Below are 12522 nucleotides of genomic sequence, written 5' to 3' on the forward strand. Positions count from 1 at the left end.
AACGAAAATCAGTAGTTGAAAGACTACTAGGCAGAGAACTCATCATACCTAGTACTAATCCTTGCAATTCTCCTAAACTTCCAGACAATAAACTCAATGGGAAAGGATGCAGATTTGTTCAAGACTTCAAGACCATAAATGAAGTAATCCTTCCCTCTGCTCTTCCTTGTGGTATCAAACCCATTCATTTATTTTGTCTTTGGTATCCTTTGAGGCTATATATTTTTTTCTTAACAGTTGTAGATCTGTGTTTTGGTTTTTTGATTGCCTTGGGCTCAAGAGAATTAATACTTGTTTGCCTCTTGCTGGACAGTGAAAAATATACCTGGACTTTTCCAATTTTTGGTAAAGATGAAGTAGCCCCACTCCTTCCAGGTCCTTCTTACTACTAAAAATCTGTGGACATTACAAAACAAACAAATGTAGAAAGATTAAAATGTGGAAAGAAGGACTGTTTGGGGACATCTCTTCTTGAGGAAGGCCGTGGTGGCTCCGCACCTGGGTTCCATATTGCCTCTTGTATATCTCATACAGGAAGTTCTGATAAGCCTCCAGCCTGGAACCATGAATAGGCACAGACAAAATAATTCCAAAAAAGACTGTTGCCCCTAGCCCCAGGCTCAGGAAAAGAGTAGCCTAACAACAACAACAAAAACCTTTTTGGCAATTCCTGCACTATACCAGACCACCAACAAAAAATCATATTCTTTCACTGCAGTTTTGACAGGACTGAGCAGACAGCCAATCTTCCATGCCACCCTCCAATCCTGAGGAAATAAGTGGTGATGTTCAGATTCCCCTGCGTGAAGTGTCAGCAGACGGGGGCAGGGGTGGGGAGGAGCCGAGTGGGGGGAGCTAATCTCTCCCCTTCGTAGTAGAAGTAATTGATGGTGCTCCAACTCCCCTGCTGGGGTATTATCAAAGGGACTGAATGGAAATTGAACTGCCATCCTCTGTCCCACAGAGGTAGGCAACAGTCTGATGTCCCCTCTAGGCAGTGCCAGTCGGGTCCAGCGGCAAGGTGAGACCTAATGAGAAGATACAAGATAGGGCTAGTCCCCAAGATGCTTCAGCATCTACCCTCGGGCGTCATCAGGGCCCAGCCAGGAGCTGAGCCTCCAACCACTCCCGGCATCCAAGAGACTAGCAAGGTGCTGCAAATGAGGCTAATCCCCACAGCACTCCACTTTCACTCCAGCTCCAGTGTTAGTGGGTCCTGCTAGGGCCCTAAATGTCCACACCACCCACACCCACCTGGAGGCAACACGACAGAAGGAGGTGGAGTAGAGCAGGGCTAATCGGCCCTCTGGTGCCCCACCCTCTCCCCAGTGTCTGGGGTCCCAGTGGGAGCTGACCCTCCCCCCGCCCCCGGCATCAGAGACACTGAAGGAAGCAGCCCACAGGATGTGGGGGTCAGTACTCTTCCTCCCCACCCTGCACAGAGGTGAGCACCCCGCCCCCCCACCCTACCCCACCACCCTGATCAAGGCAGAGTGAGGTGAGAGGAGGAGGGGCTAGCTGGCATCAATGGCTACCGCTGGTTTTGTGCCAGTAACTTTTGGAGTGGCTTATTAAATAGCAATAGATGACTGAAATCAGAATTTGGGTACTGGAAGCAGGTGTAGCTATACGAAATCCTCAAATATGTGGCATTGAATTTGTGACAGGTATAGGCAGAAGCCTGCCAATCCTCAAGAAGGCTGCCAGAGAGGACATGGAGAGATGAAGATACTGGCAGAAACTGTCACTTGCTGTAGCGTAGGAAGTAGGAAATATCCCTGATGAACCGCATGGCATCGGTGAGATTTCTGGGCAGTGTTGAAGGTGCTGTGCGGCTTCTTCTAGCCACTTATAATAAAATGTGAGAGGAGAGAAATGAACAAACTATTCAGTTTCCAGGTAAGATTTAGGGGAAATCTGGAGGCTCCAGATGCTCTTTACGGCCAGCAGGTTCTCAAAGTTAGAGCCGATGGCAAAGATAAATTTCAGGGGGCCATCAGGAAAAAAAACAAAGCCAAGAATATGACTAGTAAAACCCTTAAGATCTCAGAAATATTTAAGTCAGAATGTCAAAGACCCTTTTCATTAGACAAAATGGCTTCTAAGGGTCCTAAGTGTAAGCCTCACATATCGTCTCCATTAAATTGGAGGATCCCTGAGCATCTCAAGGGCATTGTTCTATAGCTTTGAAGATGACCCAGGGAGAAAACGACCTATTCTGAAGATTTGAGGGTGTACTTTTGTCTAATGTGTACATTATAAATTGATATGTTAAAGAAGAAGAAGAAGAAGAAGAAACCGACAAAGTGGTGAGTGGGTAGGCCTCAGGTCGCCTGGGGAGGCTTCCATGGTTCAGCCTGGCCACCTGTCTCCAAGGCCCACATCTACCACACGATCCCCTGCCCTGTGGCTGAGGGTCAGAGGCTCAGGGGACACACCCTAGCCCCTGGCAACAGGGTGCAGTCTCCCTGCTTTTATCATTAAAAGAAAACCCCAAACCTAATAAACACTCAGCTCTCTACTTATGTGCAGTGACTGACTCTCATTTAGCTTGATTTACCCAATTTATTCATATCAATTAATTGGATAATGAGTCACCAGCAATCTTTAGGTTTTGCAGAACCATTATCCTCATTTCCTCATTTACTTCAAGGGAAATGATGTATGTAAACATTTTCTGAAATATTAGGAGAGTATATCTATTTTTCGACACACAGAGGTTATTATTTTTTTCATTCCAACTGCCATCTCAAAATATGCAAAAGTGTTTGTAAAATCCTTTTAGGACTTTTGTCTATTTATAGATCTCCTTCCACCATCCTTTTAACACTGTTTTGATGTGCTCTTTCTTAAAATGCAAATATGACTCCCTCATCTTCACTTCCTGGTTTAAAAACCTTCATCGCTTCCCATTACCTTCAGGATAAGGATCCTAAATACCCTCCTTGGCATGTGCTCTGCCCAGCACTTACTACCCAATTCCAAACTTCTGGCATTTTTCCGACCTGCATTCTCCCCCCTCCTCCGTCCTCCTGTCTTTTACACAAGTCGTTCCCATTGTGTGGATAGCTTTTCACCAGCTTTCTGGCACAGTCTCCTCTTGAGTTCAACTTCTCAGAACCGATTCCTGATACCTCTTCTTTCTACCTTCTACCTGAGTATCCCTCTTCTGCGACCCTCTCTCAGAACTGACACACTGCATGGCTCTCAGTTTTTGTAACTGTCCCAATTAACAGGGAGTGCTTTGAGAACAGGACTTGCCTTGCATTTGTAAATGCTCAGAACTCCAACTACTGCCAGGCATACAGGGGGCTCTCAGCTTCTTTTCTGAATAAGCAGAATGAATGTATCAATGGTTCTAAAGAAATGTACAGGGGGGCCTGGGTGGCTCAGAGGGTTGGGGCCTCTGCCTTCGGCTCAGGTAATGATCCTAGGGTCCTGGGATCGAGCCCCGCATCGGGCTTTCTGCTCAGCAGGGAGCCTGCTTCCTCCTCTCTCTCTGCCTGCCTCTCCCCCTACTTGTGATCTCTGTCTGTCAAATAAATAAATAAATAAATCTTTAAGAAAAAAAAAGAGAAAGAGAGAAATGTATAGATTTTCACGAGTGACGTCCTTGTGAAACGACAGGGGTCCTCTCATTCATCTTTTAGAGAGGGCAGGGGACTCTCTGTCTTGTTAGTTTTGGACAAATCTTCACCTCATCAAGATATTTCCAAGGAAGGGCTTTTAGGAGAACACATCCTGTCGAAGCCCAGAAAGCGGCAAGAGGTGACAAGGCTGCCAGAAAAAAGTTGTCTTTTCAAGCGATCTTATGGGAATCACTGCTGCTCTTGGTAGAAGGACACAAAATGGCTGTCTCTTTGGTTCTTTTTTTCAGTGAAAATTCATTAATTTTATATATATAATTTAACATATAATAACACAGACTACATGCCTGGCACTGGGGATAGGATCATTAACAAGATGTGTTTGATCTATTCTCACCAACTTAAAGTGGATCATAGGAAACAAACAAAAACATTTGCAAACAAATGATCACTAAATTCCAGTCAGTTGAGTTAATGCCATGAAAGGGAGGCAGAGCGCTTTGAGAAACTGCAGAGTTCAGATTTTGGCGAAACAATTAGCTACATTTGTTCATTCAAGGAAACGTTTTATGCAATTTAAGTTCATCTGTGGAGGCAGTAAGAGCTTCCCTGAGAAGTCTAAGAGTTTAGGATAGTGGGTGGGCAAAATGAATTCAGGAACGGCATGCACAGAAGCTTTGCAAGAGAGAAGAATGGAAAGAAGGCTATTATCACCAGACTGGTAAACAAGGAAAGTAGCCTGAGATGAGACTGGAGAGGAAGGCACTGGCTGGATGATACGCCTTGTACCTACTTGCTAAACAAGCTCTGATCTTTTGAACTTTTGCTGCCTTTGTGACAGTCTCACAAATTTAATCCATAGAGAAAATAGAAGGCCTCTGAAGATACACAGGTTAAGTTTGAACTCTACATTTTTGCTCATTTAGAAGTATCATTCTGGCTGTCATGTGGAGAATAGTTTGGTCTGGAACAGCAGTGGATGTGGGCAAGTCATGAGACAGAAAATTTATGTCGGCATTGTCAACATTGCTGTGATTGTTCGCCCATGGCAAACAATGGCAAACTTTCTGTCCTGGTCTCCTCAGCGATTTTGTATATGGTTCTTACACCAGAGGCAACTCAGTAGCTCTGTGCCAAGTACCAGAGCCCTGTGGGGGGGAAGTGGGTACATCTTACAATTGGGTTTCCTGGTACCCAAGATTATATCCTTCATTTGCCAGGCCCTAGTGCTGTTCACAAGACATGATATCATAAGAAGGGCCATGTCAGTGAGCCAACTCAGTCACATAAGAATAGCCATTTGGAGATTCTTGAGTTGACGGTATCTACAAATAAAAAGGTGTTAATAATCAAGTCAAATTCTACCTTGGACGATTATATTTTGAAACAGGAAAAACGAAGAGATACGTTAAAGAAAACTGTTGCTTGCTTTTTTTTTTTTTTTTTTTTCTTTGCTTCTTTTCCTGTTTCTTTCTTTCTTTCTCTCGGGTTTTTTTTTTTTTTTTTTTTTTTTTTTACTAGAGAGAGCATGAGTGGGGATGTAGGGATAGAGAGGGAGAGAGAGAGAAACTTAAGCAGACGCCATGCTCAGTGTAGAGCCCGATGCAGGGCTCAGTCCCAAGACCCTGAGATCACGACCTGAGCTGAAATCAAGAGTCGATGCTTAACCGACTGAGCCATCCAGGCCCGTTTCCTGCTCCTATTCTTGCTGGAACCTACACTCCCACCTTACACACACCTTCATATATGTCCTCCTTATAAAGGTCAAGGAATTAATGACTTCTTTGGAGTCTCCCAGCACAACAGATAACATCTAAGGAGTGACAGGCAGGGTTGTCTTATAAGTTCTCGAAGACCACTGATTTCAAACACCTTGATGCCAAGAGTCCTGACTCCAGGGCAGAAGGAACTTATGGAGGACACTTGAGCACTTGTTTTTGTTCATTCAGTACCTAGATGCCTCAGAGGACACATACACCAGACCATCATCCTCAGGAAAACCTCCAGACCCCAAGCAAAGATGAGACTCCTGCTCCTTTTCCTTTTCAATTCTCCTAGATGCTCTGTTTATATCAGCTCCAAGTCTTCAGTAAACTCTGCTCTCTTCCTGCTGGCTCAAGTTTCATTTCCATCCTCCGTGAAGCAAAGGATCTCTTGGCTGGTCCTGTGTGACTCTCTCTGGGTCCTCAGGCCTGGCCTGCCTGCATCAGTTCAACTTAAAGAGCCCTCCCTCCATTTAAGTGGCTGTCTCATTCCGCTGAAATTTTGGCAATAGAGTGGAAAGGAATATCACCGAATGACCCTGCTACACTGTAAGCATCTAAAAGGGAAAAATAATTTTTTTTATTTCCTGAGCGGCAGGTCCTTATTCATTATTTGTTTTCCTTGCACCTAGAAATGCATGACACTTAGTAAGTCCCCAATAAGCCCTAAGCATTAGAGCATAGTTAAGAGCTTAGGCTTTACCAGCAAATGAGGGTTCAAGTTCTGAATCCACTACTTCTCAACAGTTTCTGGGGCAAGTTAATTAACCTTTCGAAGCCTCAAATTTTTATCAGCAAGATAATGATTAAATGTTAACTTCTTAGCTCATCACCTAGCAAATATGAAGGACCTAATATATGTTAGCATTTATTAGTAATGTTTATTGAATGCATGAATGAATTCATGATGAAACAAACCATTTATGAAAGTGATGATGAAAAAAGAGTAAAATAGCCTGAACTTAGGGGCTCACTGTATTTCATAGGTTCTCCAAGGTCTGAGCTGTTCTGTTTCTGGGATAAGACTGGATGTTTTTAATGCATTAATTTACATAACAATCGATTGTTTGTGGTCCTCAGGATATGGCATGGATGGAAACCCAAGCATGTTCTGTAGCCTCCCATAGTCTGGCTGAGGAGCCAAACATCTACTGCTTAGATCCAGATATGGGTTACTAGCATAGCCATGGCTTTGGGGTAATGGGGTGGTCCAATCAGGTGAAAAAGGAATTCAGCCAGCATAGATAGTGTGTGTTGGGAGGGACATGGATGAGGGGTCTGAGTGCACATCTACCAGAAACGAAGTATTTCAAAATTAAATACAAATAGATTTATGTGACCTATGTTTTTTTTCTACTCTGCAGAGCAGCAATTAAGCCTAGATTTCCTAAGAGACAGCAAAGCATTAAGGTAGAGATTATTGCAAAATTTTTATATCTGAATAATTTTCAAGGATAGATTTGGGTTAGGGCACCTGCATATATTGCATTATTAATGTTTTATGTCTGCTTTTCCATAGGTTTCTGAAACTATACATTCTAAACCTTCACGAATTCAAGTAAATAAAACAAAATCACCCATAATCCCATCATCTTAACATAACCCTGGCCAATATTGGCATTTGGGTATATTTCTTTTTAAAGTCTTTCTTATAGCTTCTCTTTTTATATACTTATAGACAATGTACACATAAACTTTCATATAATATCTTTTTACTTAACATTTATCATATTTTCTCATGTAGTCATAAGCATCATTTTATTTTTATAAAAACTTTTTCCTACTAAAAAACACAAATGGTGCAGAATAATTTTATTTTATTTGTAAAGATTTTATTTATTTGAGAAAGAGAAAGTGAGAGAGAGAATGAGCAGGGAGAGGGGCAGAGGTAAAGGAAGAAGGAGACTCCCTGCTGAGCATGGAGCCTCACTCAGGGCTTGAACCCAGGACCCTGAGATCATGACCTGAGCCAAAAATCAGATGCTTAACTGACTGAGCCACCCAGGCACTCTGGCAAACAAATTTAAATTAGAGTTATAGCTTATACAAGTTTAAGTCCTAAAGCCAGCATACATGTAAAAAATTACTTTTAGATGAATTATTCTTGGGACTTATTTAAATGATGTCAAAGATAGCTAGTACTAAACATGAACTTCCTCAGTCAATGCTTTTCTATAACACTCAATTCATTCTTCAATTTTCTCCTCAAAGATGTCGACAAAATCATACCTCTTATTTATCTAATTATGGAAATATTTTAAGTTTTTTATTCACAGGGAAAAACTTGAAAACATGCACATGTATTTTCCGTAAGTTTCCACGCAGCAACATTGGTTATCTCAGGTATGACTGCTTCTGGTGCCAGAAGGAAGGGCCCACTGAGAGGAAATGGCTGGTAAAATTACCAGTGTTATTCAAGTATCTCTCCCCCACTCCCTGGCCTTGGAAAGCCGAAGTTGATTTTATGTGACTTAAACGGAAATACAATGAAACTCTGTCATTGAGAGTACTGCCTACCTTTGCACCCTCTCTTTGTATCCAAATGCTGGAAGTAACTGCCTCTGAATGTTTTTAATGTGTAGGCCCCAACATTCATTTCATAGATATTCAAGGGTCTAACCACTAATTGAACAACTCAGTATGCTTTTCATATAGTATTTTCTGCACATGCAATGAATGGCTTCCATAATGAATAATAATAATGACTATAATAATGACATAAAATTCCTGATGCCATATTCTGTATCAGGTTCTGGACTGACCACTTTATATGCATTCTTTCGCATCTTCTTCCCAAAGAGCTGGTGAGATAAATACTCTGATGGGAGGTTAGCAATTTGTACAACATCATGGAGCTGATAGCTGGCAGAAATGAGTCTATAATCCTAGGTCTGTATAACTTCCAAGAGCAGTATGCTAACCATTGTTATTAATGTAACTGTCCACTTAGATAATATGCTGATACTTCTAAATTCTTTTTATAATTTAATGTTTTTATTGAGATTCAATTGACATGTAATATTGTATTAGTCTTAGGTGTACAGTGTAATGATTTGATTATGTATATATTGTTAAATAATCACACAAGTTTAGTTAACATCCATCACCAGACAGAGTGACAATTTTTTCAATTCTTTTTCATGTGATGAGAACTTCTAAGATCTACTCTCTCAGCGACTTTCAAATATACAGTACAGTATTATTAACTATAGTCACCATGCTGTGCATTATATCCCCAGGGCTTATTTACCTTGTAACTGGAAGTTTATACCGTTTGATCCCCTTTGCCTTCTTGTACCTACCTTTGGCAACTACCAATGGGCTCTAGGCATCAATAAATTCATTTTTTTTTTTTTTTAAGATTTCATGTATCAATGAGCTCACACAGTATTTGTCTTTCTCTGACTTATTTCACTTAGCATGATTGGTCCATCCAATAAATACCTTATTTCTTGATTCATATTTTTTTGTAAGGACATCTAATTACTAAATCTGGGAAATTTAACTTGTTTATACTTCTAGGGTACCCAATTTGCTCAGGTTTGTCTGGGGCTTTCTCTGCATCCCAGGAAACTCATCAGTCCAGGGGAAACTGCCTCTTGGCATATCTGTTCCACATTCTAAGTTATTTGACCAGAACTTCTAATTGTAAACTTACAGTTACTAATTGTTAACTAATAATTGTTTTAGTAAGAATTTAAAATATACTTACATGCTTATTGCTCCCTAACATTTGACAGTACTTCTTGCTTTCCATTATGCAAAATGAAAAAAATGAGTACTCAAGCATTCCTCTTCTTTCTTCTTCCTGTCCATTACCAGACTGCTGCCAGCATGTGTTATATACTTTCTGTTTTGTGTACCTGAAATTCAGTCTTCTGCTCTTTGCCTAGAGATTGTTTCTAAAAATGGAAAACATGTAAACAGCATTTGAGACCTTCTGATTAGGTAAATAATATTTGTTTTTACTTGAGTGAATCATTGGAAACCTAGAGAAGGAAATGCCATTGTTGCTAAGCCTGTGCTACTTATGGGAGTCTGTTCCTTAAAGTAGTTTCTTTCTTGAAGCATCTAATTCAAGGGAAAAGTCATATTCTCTGTCAGTTAATGTTTCCATTTGTGGTACATTTCCATGTGATTCATAAGGAAAATTATTTTATTTCTCCAATTTTTGTTTTTGTTTTCTGTGGAATGTCTAGTTGTCTTTCTTTTCCTTTATTGGAGAAAGAGGCATATGCCTCTTTGAACTTATCACTGATGTCTCTCAGCTTCTCAAGCAGTCTATCTGCTGCCCTGAATCCATAATGTTCTTCCTGAGGGGACCATGGCCCCCGACCACCTCCTTCCTGTTCCCATCATGTCTATTGTGTTTTAGGTGCTCTGAGCAGCTTCCTCAAAGTATGTTCTGAAGTCCATCTGGATTTGTTCCCACTGTGTGCTTCTTTACTTTACATTTTGTCCATACAATTTCATCTATCTTTTCATTTTGCTAAATTTTATCTTTAGGTGATATTTCAGAACACGAACATAGAGGTAAGTATCTCTTATTTCTTGACTAGCTTAAAATGTTTCTTTTCACCCCTCCCTTTAATTGACAGACTGAATAAGAATGAAATCTAAATTCAAACTCATTTTCCTCAAGATCTTCAAAGAATGTATGTCATCATTGCTGATAATACCATCAATATAATCATTCCTTTCAAAATAGCTTCATTTTTGCTGCTTTCTCACCCCTCCAACCTGATATTATTTTCATCTCATGTAATTTTCCTGTTTGAGCTCAAAATGTTTATATTTTTGAGTATTTTTAAATGTCACTTCACTTAAAGAGCTTGAAGAGGATATATATACACACACAGACATGCACACATGCTCACACATATACAATTTTTTTTTCTGTCAGCTAGGATAAAATGTTCGGTAAAGTTTTCTAGTGAGCTCTAGTTTCAGAAGACTATTCCCATGCATGGCTTCAGACACTCTTCTAAATTAAAGCTCTGCCTTCATCTTCTGTTCTCTCATCTCTGCACCCTTGTGGGTTTATCATACACTCATAATTCAACATGTATTTTATGACTGTAACACTACAACTGGCAAGGTGCTCTATTTTTCTTCCTTTATGTACCATACTTTTTTTTTTTTAAGATTTTATTTATTTATTTGACAGGCAGAGATTACAAGTAGGCTGAGAGGCAGGCAGAGAGAGAGAAGGAGGAAGGAGGCTCCCTGCTGAGCAGAGAGCCGGATGTGGGGCTTGATCCCAGGATCCTGGGATCATGACCCGAGCCGAAGGCAGAGGCTTTAACCCACTGAGCCACCCAGGTGCCCCTATGTACCATACTTTTAAAAGCATTTGGAAGGATACTAATCATTCAACTTCTCATGACATTTTTGATGAGTGATATAAAGTAAGCAGAAAGAGATGTCTTTCAAATTGGAGAGGTGGAGATGTGTGTGTGTGTGTGTGTGTGTGTGTGAATGTTTTAATACAATTTTTCCCACACCCTTCCCCATATCCCCACAATTTTCCTAGAGTAATGACATGGATATAAAGGCTCTCCTAGATGTAGCAATTTTAAGAGAATACTTACATTGTGAGATTGGAATGCCCGGAGCAATGCCTTTATTTCCTTGTCAAATCTCATAAACTGAAAAAGTATTAAAGAAATGGTGTTGGGGACTTTGAGAGAAGAGTGTCTTCTTTTTTTCTTTTTTTCTTTCTATTCCCTCAACACAGCTCTGCCGTGCATGAGACCGCCACAGGGGTTGGTCTTTGAAGAGCCAGGCAAGTGATATTCCCCTTCCAAAAATGTGCTTGAGGTAGATGCTCTGAGGGAGTGCACGGTTTTCTCAGTCAGGAGGTTTGGCTGCTCTGCTGTCCTAGAATTGGGGGTTAGCATACAATTTCTCTGACAGAGTGGGTAGAAAATGTGTTGGTAGCTCTCATGAGATAAGGAAGAATCAGATACATTAAGCAATGATAATAATAATAATAACTAATAGTAATAATACTAGTAATAATCATAAGCTCCATGGAAACACTTCTTGTGTGCCAGCAACAATGCTAAGTATTTTACATCTATCATTTTTCATAACTTTTACAATAATGTTATGGGGTTAATGGCTATTATGGTCCCCACAGAAAAAGTGTAGTTAGGAGACATCAACACATGTGACCAAGGCCATAGGTAACAAGTGATAGAGCAGTGATTTAAATGGCCTGTCACTGCATCATAGATCCTGAGCTCATATGCCCTACTGTATCATTTGCAAATGCTTACTCCTATTTATCCAATTCGTTCACAGGATAATTATGTTAGAGAAAAAATTTAATAACAAGATTTATGCCAGGAAGTAGAAGTCCAAGCCATCAGATTGTGATCACTGCTTTTCCCAGAAGGCCAAAAAAAAAAAAGAAAGAAAAACAAACAAACAAAAACTTTCCTCAGAGTCATTTTGATATAAAATTCAGCAATATCTGTTACTCCTCCAAACACTGAATATCTTAACAGGCAAGAATGCTTTTAGGCATTTTTACTTTTGGATATCTCCCCACCCCTAAGCATATCAAATGTATTCTACTACATTAATATCCCAGGTTCAATTTAACTTCTATATAAAAAATAAGAATTGAATTGAGGAAAAGTTGAACAACAAGATGACCGAGTAGTTGACATATTACATTTCAGAGACATTTAATTCTTATTTTGTTCAGGGATTCTTTTTTTTAGCTAAAATTTCCAATTGGTGTGTGTTTTTAGACTCAAATACCTTTAGACACCTTTGCCTAGCTTATAGGATTGAGGCTACAAGTAGAGGCAAAAGCAAGCCCTTTGTGTGTGTGTGGGGGTGTGGATGGGTGATGGGGTTGAGGGAGACTGGTGATAGCCTGCCATGGTTCCAAGAGCACTCGCTCTGTCTATTCCAAGCTGGAGCTTCAAAGGAAACAACTTAACTCTCAGGGCCTCAGTTCCTGTGCTTAAAATGGAAGGCAAATTCTCAGATTATTATAATGATAGTTACATTGATAATCTAAAACTATCTTTGTATTCAAAAAAGTCTTTGTCGAAGACTTATTATAATACACTAGGCACTGCTCTAATGTTGGGGTGCAGCAACTCTCAGTGGCAAGTAGATGAGGACTGCAAACAGCCTGCCCTCACATTCAGAGA

This window comes from Neovison vison, chromosome 2 (genome assembly GCF_020171115.1).
Source record: "Neovison vison isolate M4711 chromosome 2, ASM_NN_V1, whole genome shotgun sequence".
Classification (NCBI taxonomy): Eukaryota; Metazoa; Chordata; class Mammalia; order Carnivora; family Mustelidae; genus Neogale; species Neogale vison.